Source organism: Brachycentrus maculatus, unplaced genomic scaffold (genome assembly GCF_059751285.1).
Source record: "Brachycentrus maculatus isolate JH-2025_06_01 unplaced genomic scaffold, ASM5975128v1 h1tg000013l, whole genome shotgun sequence".
NCBI lineage: Eukaryota > Metazoa > Arthropoda > Insecta > Trichoptera > Brachycentridae > Brachycentrus > Brachycentrus maculatus.
This window is the reverse complement of record NW_028280767.1, coordinates 161,763-174,851: the sequence shown is the minus strand read 5'-3', so window position 1 is coordinate 174,851 and position 13,089 is coordinate 161,763.

Genomic DNA, 13,089 nt, shown 5'->3' with positions numbered 1-13,089 from the left:
AACTAGCCGTTAAGAAATTGTAAGCCCAGTAAGTACTTAGGCTCAAATACTCTTTATCAATGTTCAGATTGAGATTGAGTGAACACAATAAAGTTTTTTTTTACTGTAGCAATATATCCCTCATCATCTATCAATTGAATTTTTTATTTATTTATAGTTTTATAGCCCTGGCTGCGGTTAGATTACAGCCTTCCTTGATAACATCTACTCTTGAGGGTAGAAGGAAATAGGGGTAGGATATTCCTTGTATTTCAGCGGTTATGTAAAACATAGTTACAACATGTTATTTATTGCGTTAAATTTTATAGAATCATTTTTGTACTTAAAAACACGTTAAAATTAAAACAGTTTCCGTTCCTTTTGCATAAACAATAACGTATTTTTATTTATATCTATGCAGCAACATAGATGAAGAAGTATATGGAATTTGGAGTATTTTAAATGTCTTCCTTATTCGCACCCAATGGTGCGTAGGACACTGCATCGTATAGAAGCAGCGTTATCTTGATCTATGAATACACGAAGGAAAGTTGATCGGCCTTCCGCAATACTAAATAAATAATAGACTGAAAAATAATATTTATTTTGACCCTCTTGGGAATCGAACCCGGGACCTCCGGCCTGGCGGCCACTATGGAGGCAGACAATTTTTTTTTCATAGGATGGTATGAGTGATTAATTTATACACTCGTAAAATTCACCATTCTTGACAAACTTCAATTTCGAAAGTTATATTAGTGTTTTAATAGAAAATAATTCGTCTGCCTCCGTAGTGTAATGGTCAGCACGCTCGGCTACCATTCTGGAGGTCCCGGGTTCGATTCCCAGGGGGGTTCAAATAAATATTTGTGATTTTTTCACTGTAATATTTTTTCAATATTACCCTGAACTGGTTCCTGAAGCGGAGGGCTGATCACCTTTCCTTCATGTGTAAATGATCAAGATAACACTGCGTTATATGACGCAGTGCCCTATGCACCATTGGGGTGCGGATAAGGGTTTTATTATTTAATAGAAAACATTTTGCTCATCCTACTTTTTCATCACCATCTACAGTTGAATTAAGAAAGTTTTTTTTACTAGCAGAGATCCTCATAAAATGTATATAAATCCTTATATTCTTCCTGATTCACTTAACATACAAGGAGACGCTTTAAATATCATATTAAAAATAATTTATTACCTTCGTAAAATAATTCGGAGAAACCCAATCGGCATAAAGGTTTTTACTAAATAAAAACTTACTCAACTTAGCCATAGTTGGTGCCGAGAGCTCGCATGTGAAAGAAGGTATCAATAAAATGATAAATACATCAAGTAATGCCTATTTAGTAATCAGTGGATTTAATTTTTGGTGTGAAGTTACTATAATTTCATATAATTCATAAGTGAAAAAAAAAATTGGGTATTCACAGGATTTATTATCAATCATACGTTATCATTCTACACATGTGCAACATTAGTCATTCTACCCATGATTGACAATCAAAATACTCAAAATTTTGGAACTCCAACATATTTGTATCATAAATGTCACGTGTGAGTTGATGCAATAAGTAAAATAATCCAGTTAGGATCTTGTTAGTCTCTGCTAAATATCATAAAAGCGTTCTCAAATTTACTTCACTAAAGTGTCATGAGATTTATGACATGAAATTTGAGTAGCGTGGTTGTCAATTATGGGTAGATTAATGAAAGTCACACGTGTGTAAAGTGATTACATAATTATTATAAACACCCAGACTTCCGTATTCTTCTTCATGTATGCTGAGATGTGAAATTGTAAATAAAACTCCTAAATGGAGAAATCCAGATTCGTTAAAAAGGATTTGGACCCAAAATCTGTGAAGAAAAAAATTGGTAAAAAACATTCAGCATCCCGCTAAAGTCATAATTTTATACAATTCAATGATATTAAGTAAATTTTATTTATTGTTTCGGCATTAACTTTATGGTAAGACAAGTTACAATGATTAAAGAAAACACTTGTTTTTTACCACTTGAGTTTTATTATAGACTACATGTTTCAGAGTTTAAACTTCCATCATTCAGGTCTGTATAATAACTAAAATATAAAATATAAAATTGCTCTTTAAATAAGGAGAGGGAAAAGTTAGGGGAAGGGGTTAGTCAAGGGGTGGAGTTTGAAAACAAAGGAAAAATGGAAAGCAAAGGTGAAGAATTTTGAAACAATATATTATTTAATAAATTATGATTAGAATTTAGGTTTTTTTGGATTTCTAAATTTTCAAGATAATTCATAATTTGGCCTTTATGTGGAACAAGGTGTAATAATTTTAATTTATGAGAGTGAAAGAGTGAAATAAAACTCAAGTGGTAAAAAACAAGTGTTTTCTTTAATCATTTTAAGTTAACATTGAAGTTACTTCGGTAGGTAAATAATCTTATTAGTTTGATTTTAGTTGTGAGTTTTCATAGGTTATGATGGAATTCGGCCAGTTATTGTCGATGGAAATTGGTAATCATAAACATGCCACATGCCCCCTGCATTCGATACTTTAATATGGCACTTGGCTCAGAGCGAAGGGATTTAGTGAAGAGTTACTTTTTCACAAATTTTGTTTGGTCCCTCGCCAAAAATTAACGGGAACACGAAGCTAGAGTCCCGAGGGATCTCGTTGGAGGGGATTTGTAAAAAGTAATTAGTTTTGTTTCTAGATCAAAGGTTAAGATCTGTACGTTTGGAAGCTTTGCTTTTACCAGGATAACAGAAAATAACTTATATGTATCATTGAAAGAAACTCCCTGACCATCGGGTAAGACAATTTTAGACCATATGACCATAGCATTCAGGTGCTTTATCGGGTCATCGTTTAGCAAGCTTACCAATTTTATTTATCACCCGTCTGAAGAGTGAGTATTAAACAAAAGATCAGTTGCTACTATCATAAATATTTATGACCACACGATTGCCTGACACGCATTTTTGAAAGGTGTAAGTGGATACATTGTAGGATGCTACGCATTCCATGGACTGATATGGTCAGCAACGTATATGCTCCAAAGAACAAGAGTTGGATGACAGTTGATGACTGATATCAAAGTCCGAAAGATGTTCTATCTGATGCATGTGCGTAAAGGAGAGAAGTACGAGCTATAGCACCTAATAAAGTTCTTTTTTTAGGTGCTTATTATGTAAAAGTTTTACAGATCATGCAGGGAAATTTTCGTTTCTTCTAGCTAAAAACACCTTTTATTTTTGGTATTTGTAGTATATGGAGTTGAAACATGGACTCTTATTTTAAGATGGGAGTTGCATTTAATATTTACCTTGCTAATTATGTGTAAAGATCACTAAGTGGATGTTTTATTTAAATTTGTATAAGAAACAGGATGGATGGTCTAGTGTGGGACAATCAGGAACTTCTCAGCATAGATCTTCAGGAATAGCCGGACTGTTGACCTTCTGTTTCACTAGAAGAGGGTTCGGCATTTTGTGTTTATTGTACATTATAAATGGTCGATAAGGTGTGGGCAGAAGGCAGATCTCCTGGCACCGGAATACACGAGACTGGACGGGTATCAGAAACGTCGAGGAGGTGTTTAGAGCTGCGCAAGACAAAGACAATTACTCTCAAGTGATAGTCGACGTCATGGGGACCTGGCATGACACGCACAGAAGAAGCAGTGTATAAAGTGATCCCTTAAGCCAGCCAAATGCCAGGCCGCAAGCCCTGGGATGCTCAGACTTCTATCTTCTTTCGTATAAACACGACAGATGTTTCATCTCAAGTGAAGACACATATTATATGCGTGATGGGTTTGTACCATTGCGTATAGTAAAAGTTTTGGTTACAATACGGATATCTCCATATTCAATAAAAAAACATTTTTTCGTATAAAGTGCTTTATTTACTAAATATTTTCATTTTTATTTATTTTATCATATTATTTATTGACTTGGCGTTTAATTTGTAGAACTCCATTTTAATTTATGTATTAATTTTGAATAAAACACAGATTTTTTGAGTCTACTAAGTTGTATTTTATTAACAAAAAACACATAAAAAATTATATTGTGACAATTGTTTCGCCTTGTTAGGGCATTATCAAACGAATGTGAAGATCAAATGGATTACGGTTCTTATGTAGCTATACAATTCTAAGTGACAGTTTTAACATGTGCAGCAATAATTTATGGGAGACAACAGTAGCTAATGGGGGATGTAGGTATGTACCCTTATATTTGTTTTCTGGGAAAGGAAGAATTTATTGACATGGCCATATTTTAGAGATTTTAATACAATTGTTGGTAATATTATTTTTAAGAATTTTTATATGTAGATGTAATTATTAGTTTATCAATAACGCATCATGCAAGCGTTTACATAGAGAGAGATGATGTACAGTAATAGTCTATTTAAATATATCATTTACAATATTACACATATTATTGTTATGTGTGCCCTCACTGAGTTTTCCCGTGCCGAGGACATATTTTACAATATTCGTTATTAAAACTATTTAAAAGAGAATTATTTGTGACATGAAAAAAAATACGACATGGTCGAATTATGCAATCTATTTCACATCTACTCACCTCAATTATTCATTTTTAAACAGCTCTTTTAGACTTGGTTTATTTTTTTAATGGTTTTGTGGATAGTGAAACCAGGTTGTAGAACTTTATTGCATTATAATCATAGTTTTTGCTGACCAAAAGAGGTATGTGTTTTGTTTGATGTGTTTCGGATCTTGTAGGTTCATGTACGTTACCATAACGTGTGTTAAATGTGATTTGTCTGCTTTTCTGGGAGGTGCTTTTTTTGTGTCATATGAGAATAATTCTTTAATGCATATGTAAGGATTATTTTAATGTATTTTTAATGTTGGAGTGTTATAAGTTAATTTGTTGAATATTTCCTCTCTGAGTTTCTGTATTTTGGATCTTGCAGTTCTATGTACGTTTCCATAAAGTGTGTTATTTGTAACTCTTTCCTTATCATTTATCCTTAACTTTGTGTAATACATTTTTAAAGTCACAAAGTAAACAATGGTTTTTATATTATTTTTTAACATCTCATCAAAGATGAAGAGGAATATGGAAGTCTGGGCATTTACGGGGCTGACGACCGTCTAGGCTGGTTTAAGTGATCACTTTACACACGTGTAACATTCACCAATTCTACCCATTATTGAAACCACACTACTCAAATTCAATTCGACAAAAATTAAATTGAATTTGAGTAGTGTGGTTGACTTCCATATTCTTCTTCAAATTTGATGAGATATTAAAAAATGATATGAAAATAACTCCTGTAATTGGAGATGATCCAGATTTTGTGAACAAGTATTTCGACACACTCAAAATGTTGTAAATGGTTTTTATAAACAAAAAGTGTTATTTGTGATTTTTGTACTTTATATATTTATTGTACTTTATATATTTAATTAAATAAATAGTGTAAAATAATGTTTTGCCCGTAAACTGTAATCCAAAGCATTCAAGCGATGTGAAAATTATAGACAATTTTAGACGAATGAAATATTGACTTTGATTTCTTGAACTGGTTTAGTTTCTTCATATCGACGACAAAATGTATAAATTCAAAACACCATATGTTACCTTTTTCCGTAAATGTCATCAATTGGCATTTGAATTTTCCAAAGAAAAATCTTTCTCCGATCAAACTTCGAGTTATAGTGTATATATTTATATCATTAACCCTTTTAAACCCCTGCAATAAAAAATAATTAAAAAAATTCTTCTTTTCTTCTCCTTTTTTTTAAATAAAAAAATATTTTTGTTTTTATTATTTGCACAAATATTTCAATTTCATACTACATATTTCTATGACCATAAGCGGCTCATTATTAGAAAAAGTATCAAATTGTGGTAGAGTGGGTTTGAACCGAGAAACTCTGACTTAAGAGTCCGCGACACTAAGCACGGGACCACACCCCAACACAATTTCTTCTTTTTCTTCTTCATCTTCTTCTTGGTGCAGACGTTCTGGCCTGTTTTGACATGTGAATGTAGCGCTTTCAGCGTACCATAATTTATATTATTTTTTACATCTTAACAAAGATGAAGAAGAATATGGAAGTCAGGGCATTTACAGGGGTTACGACCGTCATAGGCTGGTTTAAGTGATCACTTTATACATGTGTAACATTCAACAATTCTTCCCATGATTAAAAACCATTAAATTCTTGAAATTTCTATATTTGTATATGGTTCCATATGGTTCGATTTTGAAACTATTGGTGAGATGAATGAAGCTTTTTATTGAGCACTAGCTATTACATTTGTATGTAAGGTCCGAATCCTGGATTATAATTACACACATGAGAAGCGCTAGAAAATATCCTTTTCACTTTATTATTTAAGGTTATAATTTTGCCCAGGCCTCAATATTATTCTTCATCTTTGTTGAGATACCAAAAAATAATAAGAAAAATAAATCCTATAATTGGAGATAATCCAGAGTATTTGGACACACTCAAAATGTTGTACCATATTTTATGTTACGAATTAAATTTCTCAACATAAATTTCTCATAATGGGAAAACTCGTTTCACACAACGAATTTGCTCCTGGAACGAATTTGTACGTTATGCGAGGCAATACTCTAAATTATTTATTGTAACTGCAGACAGTTGTAGGAATTCCATTTTAAATTTTTGGGTAATACATCAAAAATTATACAAGGATATTGGATTGAATTCTACTTTTATTTACATATATCGCTTACTCTTTTCAACAACGTCATATAAAATAACTTGATTTTTCAGGAGATCCTTTTTTAAGTTTAAAAATATAATCAAATGTATTATATATATATATATATATATATATATATATATATATATATATATATATATATATATATATATATATATATATATATATATATATATATGTATATATATATATATATATATGTATATATTTATATATAGATATATATATATATATATATATATATATATATATATATATATATATATATATATATATATATGTATATATATATATATATATATATATATATATATATATATATATATATATATATATATATATATATATATATATATATATATATATATATATATATATATATATATTTATATATATATATATATATATATATATATATATATATATATATATATATATATATATATATATATATATATATGTATATATATATATATATATATATATATATATATATATATATATATATATATATATATATATATATATATATATATATATATATATATATATATGTATATAAAGCCATTTATTAACTTTTCAGTGTCCAACAGATCTTTTACGGTAAAACCTGAATGTTTTTTCTCCATTTGAAAAATATTTTAAAAAATAATTAAACACTACTTTTTCTTCAAAATCCATAAACAACACTTTCTGCCCTGTGGCGGTAAATATAAAGTTAGAAATATGCCGCTTTTGCTGGGATATAGTATATTTTATGGGAATCCCGAAAAAATACACAACTGAAAATTGACGATTTTTGATATATGACGTTGTTGAAAGGAGTGAGCGATATATATTTATTATATATGATAAAATGTGACAAGTTTCGTCTTATTCAGACATTATCAAACTCAAACATTATGTGTTTGATAATATTTCAATAAGACGAAACGCGTAACATATTTTTATGTTAAATATAATATGTAAATAAAAGTAGAATTCAATCCAATGACCTTGTTTTGTTTTGGATATACTACCCAAAAAACACTCTGAATATTTTGATAGTAAAAAAGTGAAAATTGACCTTTTTCAGATAACAGCGCGAGTCCATTAACAGAAGATTTCCATAGACAGACTCTATCAATTTTGCGTATTCGCATATATTTTTAGAGTTGATGGTCACTGTCACTTCATATCTGGTTCCAGACCATTTAAAACATCGAAGACGAGACTGAAATAATAAAAAAAAAAAATACAAATAAATTCATTGAATTATTTTTCTTTATTCCAATTTCCAATATCGCACAAAAAATACTTTAAATGAAAATCTGTTCTGTTTACTGTATTCTATCGAAATCATAATTAAAGTTGCGACTAAACGCGATCAATCATGTGTTAAACCAATATAAAATTATAATCGCACCAAAACGTAACGATTTTACAAGCCAAAATCCCTGATTGCTTAAAATAATTTATAATAGAAATGCAACGTTTAATGACTTACTTGTATTGCATCGCCATTTTTTATATTAGTCATATTACCTCTCATTACAGATTTAGTATGGTCAGGATGTATTTCTATGGTGGTGTGTATTTTTGATAAGTTCAGTCTCTTCAGTCCCTTGCATTGGTCCACAGATTCGAAAAACAGTTCATAATCTCCCTTAAACAATATAACATATGAATAAATTAACTGGTCATATCAGAAGCTAAAAATAAAAAATGAAAAGGTCATTTTCTAGCTTTATTTAAATAAATTCCAGGATTCGGACCTCACATACAAATGTGGTGGTCCTCACCAACGTTACATTTTCATTACAAATGATTTTAAGTAATCAGGAATTCTAGTTTGTAAAATTGTTACGATTTGGTGCGATTTAATGATTTCATATTAATATATTATTAGATTAAAACCGATATTTTTAGCTTTTCCACTTTATTTTTATTTGACCAGCGACCGGGTTTCGTCGCTGCCGACATCATCAGACTGGTTTGATATTAGTTTAACATAGGACTGGTCACGTTTTGTCGTAACTTTAATTAAGATTACGATAGCATACAGTAAACAGTACAGTTTTCATTTAATGATTTTTTTGTACAATATTGGAAATTTTACTTTTTGGCGAGGACCTCAACAAATGAAAGAATTTCTGCTTATTAAAAAGCTTCTGTCATCTCATCATAGATGTCTCCAGAAAAATTCTAGTTATTTAAACTGTTTTGAATTTAATCGATATAATTAGACGTTTTAAGAATTTGAGTAGTGTGGTTGTAAATCATGGGTAGAATTGGCGAATGTTACACGTGTTTAAAATGATCACATATTAACATAGATGAAGAAGAATATGCAAGTCTGGGCATTTACAGGGCGTACGACCGTCATAGGCTGGTTGAGGTGATGATCACCTTACACACGTGTAACATTCACCAATTCTACCCATGCGTACCACACTGAAACTTCTAGATATATTGATCAAACTCGAAGCACAGTGTGATCTATTATATAACTAACTAACTAACTAACCATCACGCCGCTTCCCCGCAGGGGTAGGCAGAGAGAATCGAACGCCACACCACTCTGTCTTTGCAAACATTCTTTGCCTCTTCTATATTCATGCATCTCCTCATACATACCCGACGATTATTACGACTCCTGACCCGGCCGCTTTCAAGTATTTGACATACCTGATTGTGCCAAGTTTTCCTCGGTCGTCTTCTGCTTCTTTTTCCAACTACATTCGCTCCATAAATTTGTTTAACCGTTCTTTCTTCACTCATACGCTCCACATGTCCAAACCATCTCAACACACCTTTCTTAATTTTATCGATAATGCTTATCTCAGCCTTACATTTTTTCCTTATTTCATCATTCGAACATCTATCAAACATCGTTTTGCCACATACTCGTCTGAAGGATCGCATTTCGACTGCATTCAGTCTGCTTTCATCCTTCTTTTGCCAACTCCATGCTTCGCTTCCATACATAAGGGTTGGAACCAGAACTCCATTGTGTACTGCCAGTTTAGCTTCCGCTGATAGATTTTTATTTGCTAAAACTGATTTTAGTGCACCATTCACTCTGTTCCCAGCATTCACTCTCCTTTCTATGTCTTTATCAATCTTTCCATCCCTAGAAAACATACTACCCAAATATATGAAATCATCTACCTGTTCCTATTCTATTGTTCTATTATATTGTGTATATTATATTGTGTATATTACATATTCTTCTTCATTTATGTTGAGATGTCAAAAATAATGTAGATTATAACTGCTTATTAGAGATAGTTTGTGAACAAGTATTTGGACACGTTCAAAATGTTGTGAATTACAATAAATTAAACACTTATTTTTTTCTCTTTCAATGCACATTTCAAAAAATATTTGTACGCCACAATGCATTGCCTTTTTTCCTACTTTTAACCGCAATATCACACACTTCCTTTGCATATTCACATACTTTAAAATATTCTCACATATCGCTCACTCCTTTCAAGAACGTCATAAATCAAAAAACTAGATTTTTAAGGAGATCGTTTTTAAAGTTTAAAAATATAACACAATGTATTAAAAATAAATATCAAGCCACTTACTGAACTTTTTACTGTGCAATAGATCTTTTTAGGTAAAACATTAAAGTTTTTTTCCATTTGAAAAATATTTAGTATATTTAAAAAAATAATGAAACACTACCTTTTCTTCAAAATGCAAAAACAACATTTTCTGCCCTGTAGCGGGTAAATATTAATTTAAAAATATGCTTCTTTTGCTGGGATGTAGTACATTTTCTGGGAATTCCGAAAACATGCACAATTAAAAATTTACGATTTTTGATTTATGACGTTCTTGAAAGGAATGAGCGATATCATTTATATTTAATTTTGCATCCTTCGCAATCATCTTCATTAGTTAGTTAGTAAATTAGTTTTTTTAGTATTCTTACGAAATTTTCTAAGGTGAATGGCATCACATTGCTTATCAAGTAATATAGAAATATTCCAAGCAAGTATCTTGAAATATATCCCTCCATACTGGAATTTGATTATTGTTTTTAAAAGAGCCTTAATTTTAATTACAGTGATGTTTATTCAAGGTTTATTCGAATTATTTCCATGATGATTAATTTTATGTAATACAAAAGTTGAAACTAATATCAATTCAACTGTTGCTGATTCACTGTTGAAAATATTTTTCAAATAACAATGGGATACTAATCTACTTAGATAAAAAATAATGGCCTAGCAAATGATTGCTTACACAGGATGTTTGATTTTTTATAATCTATTTTAATGTAACATTTTTATTTTTTATTTCATCACAACCTGTCCACAAAAAAGAAAAGTAAAATAAACTAATTAAAATTTTTGTCAATATTGATATTTTTTATCATTTCCTTTATTTTGCCTTTGCTCCATATATCGTAGTCGTACAGGAGAAAGTGACCAACTAACAAAACGTAAAATGTTCAGGAGGGCCATTTAACTCACTTTTGCTTGGCAAGAAAATAAACATCAATGCTGTTAGTCATTTTTAAGAAGTCAATATATTATACTTCCAACTTTAAAATCCTTTGGGATTTTTTCAGGGCAATATAAAGCTAGTATATCAAATAGTCAATGATTTTGTAAAAAATGCACATGGTCACTTTCTCCTGTATGACTACGATATTTGTTTGCCCTCTTACAACAACAACCAAATTTAAAAGACTCGAAACTATGTATTGAAGTTGCTATGTTCTACTTCAAAATGTATTAATCACTCTTGGGACCATCAACCCTTCGTAATGGGTAAACCGGGATCATAGTCGTGCGTTGGCGCATTTTTATACTTTTTACTAGTTGTAATACCTTCGAAGTCTTGTTCCGTATACTCCTGATGGACTGTCTGGCGAGCTGCTGGGTCCATCTTGTGGGGACCTGTCTTGCAATACGTTCTACTTATTGCAAGACAGGACACTCTTGGGACCATCAAACCCTTGGTCGTGGGTGAAGCGGGTATCATAGTCGTGCACATGAAGATTTTTATACTTTATACTAGTTTGTAGCTCAATTATGACATCCATCCACAATATTCCACGTATTGGAAGTGACTTGATATGGTTATATACCAATATTGTATTATCTCATTGATATTATTTTTGACATCTCAAAAAAGATGAAGAAAAATATGGAAGTCTGGGCTTGTACGGGGTTTACGACCGTCATAGGCTGGTTTAAATGATCACTTTACTCACGTGTAACATTCACCAATTCTACACATGATTGACAACCACAATACTCAAATTATTGGAATTTCTATGTATATATTGTTCATATTCGAGATATAGTACTTGAATTTCAATTTGAGATGTCAAAAAATAATATAAAAAAATCTACTAATTAGAGATAATCCAGATATGTGAACAAGTATTTGGACACACTCAAAATGTTGTAAAACTAAATCTCTTTGATTATATAATAATAATAATAATAATAAAACCGTTGTCCGCACCCCAATGGTGCATAGGGCACTGCGTCATATAAACACAGTATTATCTTGATCGTTTACACATGAAGGAAAGGTGATCAGCCCTCCGCTTCAGGTACCAGTTCAGGGTAGTATTGAATAAATATTACAGTGAAAAAACGTATATTGACTGAAATGATATATTGCTTTAATTTTTCTTTTCATCTAATCAAACTGAGCCAAAGAAAAGCGAGACAGGGTACAGGTATTAGTAAATAAAATTTGCTTGAATTTTTTCATATATTTATTTATAAAAAAAAAAACAATTTAAATTTTTTAAAAACACGAATATTTTAATTTCATGCTTTTTTTAGGGTTATAATAGGCCTGTGATAATAACGTCATGATAACAGTCCATTAAATGGTCACACGAGTAAAATCGACTTTTTTAATGTATGAATAATTGTGTATAATTTCACTTGTATTATGCATGTAATGATCGCATAAATTTGTATTTATGTATGTACTTATATCATGAAAAAAAATCTCAAAAGTTAAGTTTCTTTTACAGATGGTGTTAAAAAATGTGTTATTTCTAGATTTCAATGTTATAATTTAGAAATGGATCTTTCTGGAAAGTAATCTAGAGGAAGACCAAAAAATTCATGGGTGAAGCAGAAATATAACATGGTTCGAAGGCATGGCCTAGGTGACGTTGTCCAGGACAGAAGGACATATAACCTGAGGACGAGGAGAGCTGACCCCAGCAGTCTACAAGGACAACAAGCTGGGATGTAGCCAGGAAGAAGAATGTTATAATTTAAAAAGGTGTGTTTTTTTTATGTACATAACAATCTTCATCATATATGACACCTAACCTCGAACGTAATAAGCAAGGTAACTAATGAATACAACCCCCATCTAAAAACACATACGTAAAGTATTTTTTGAAAATA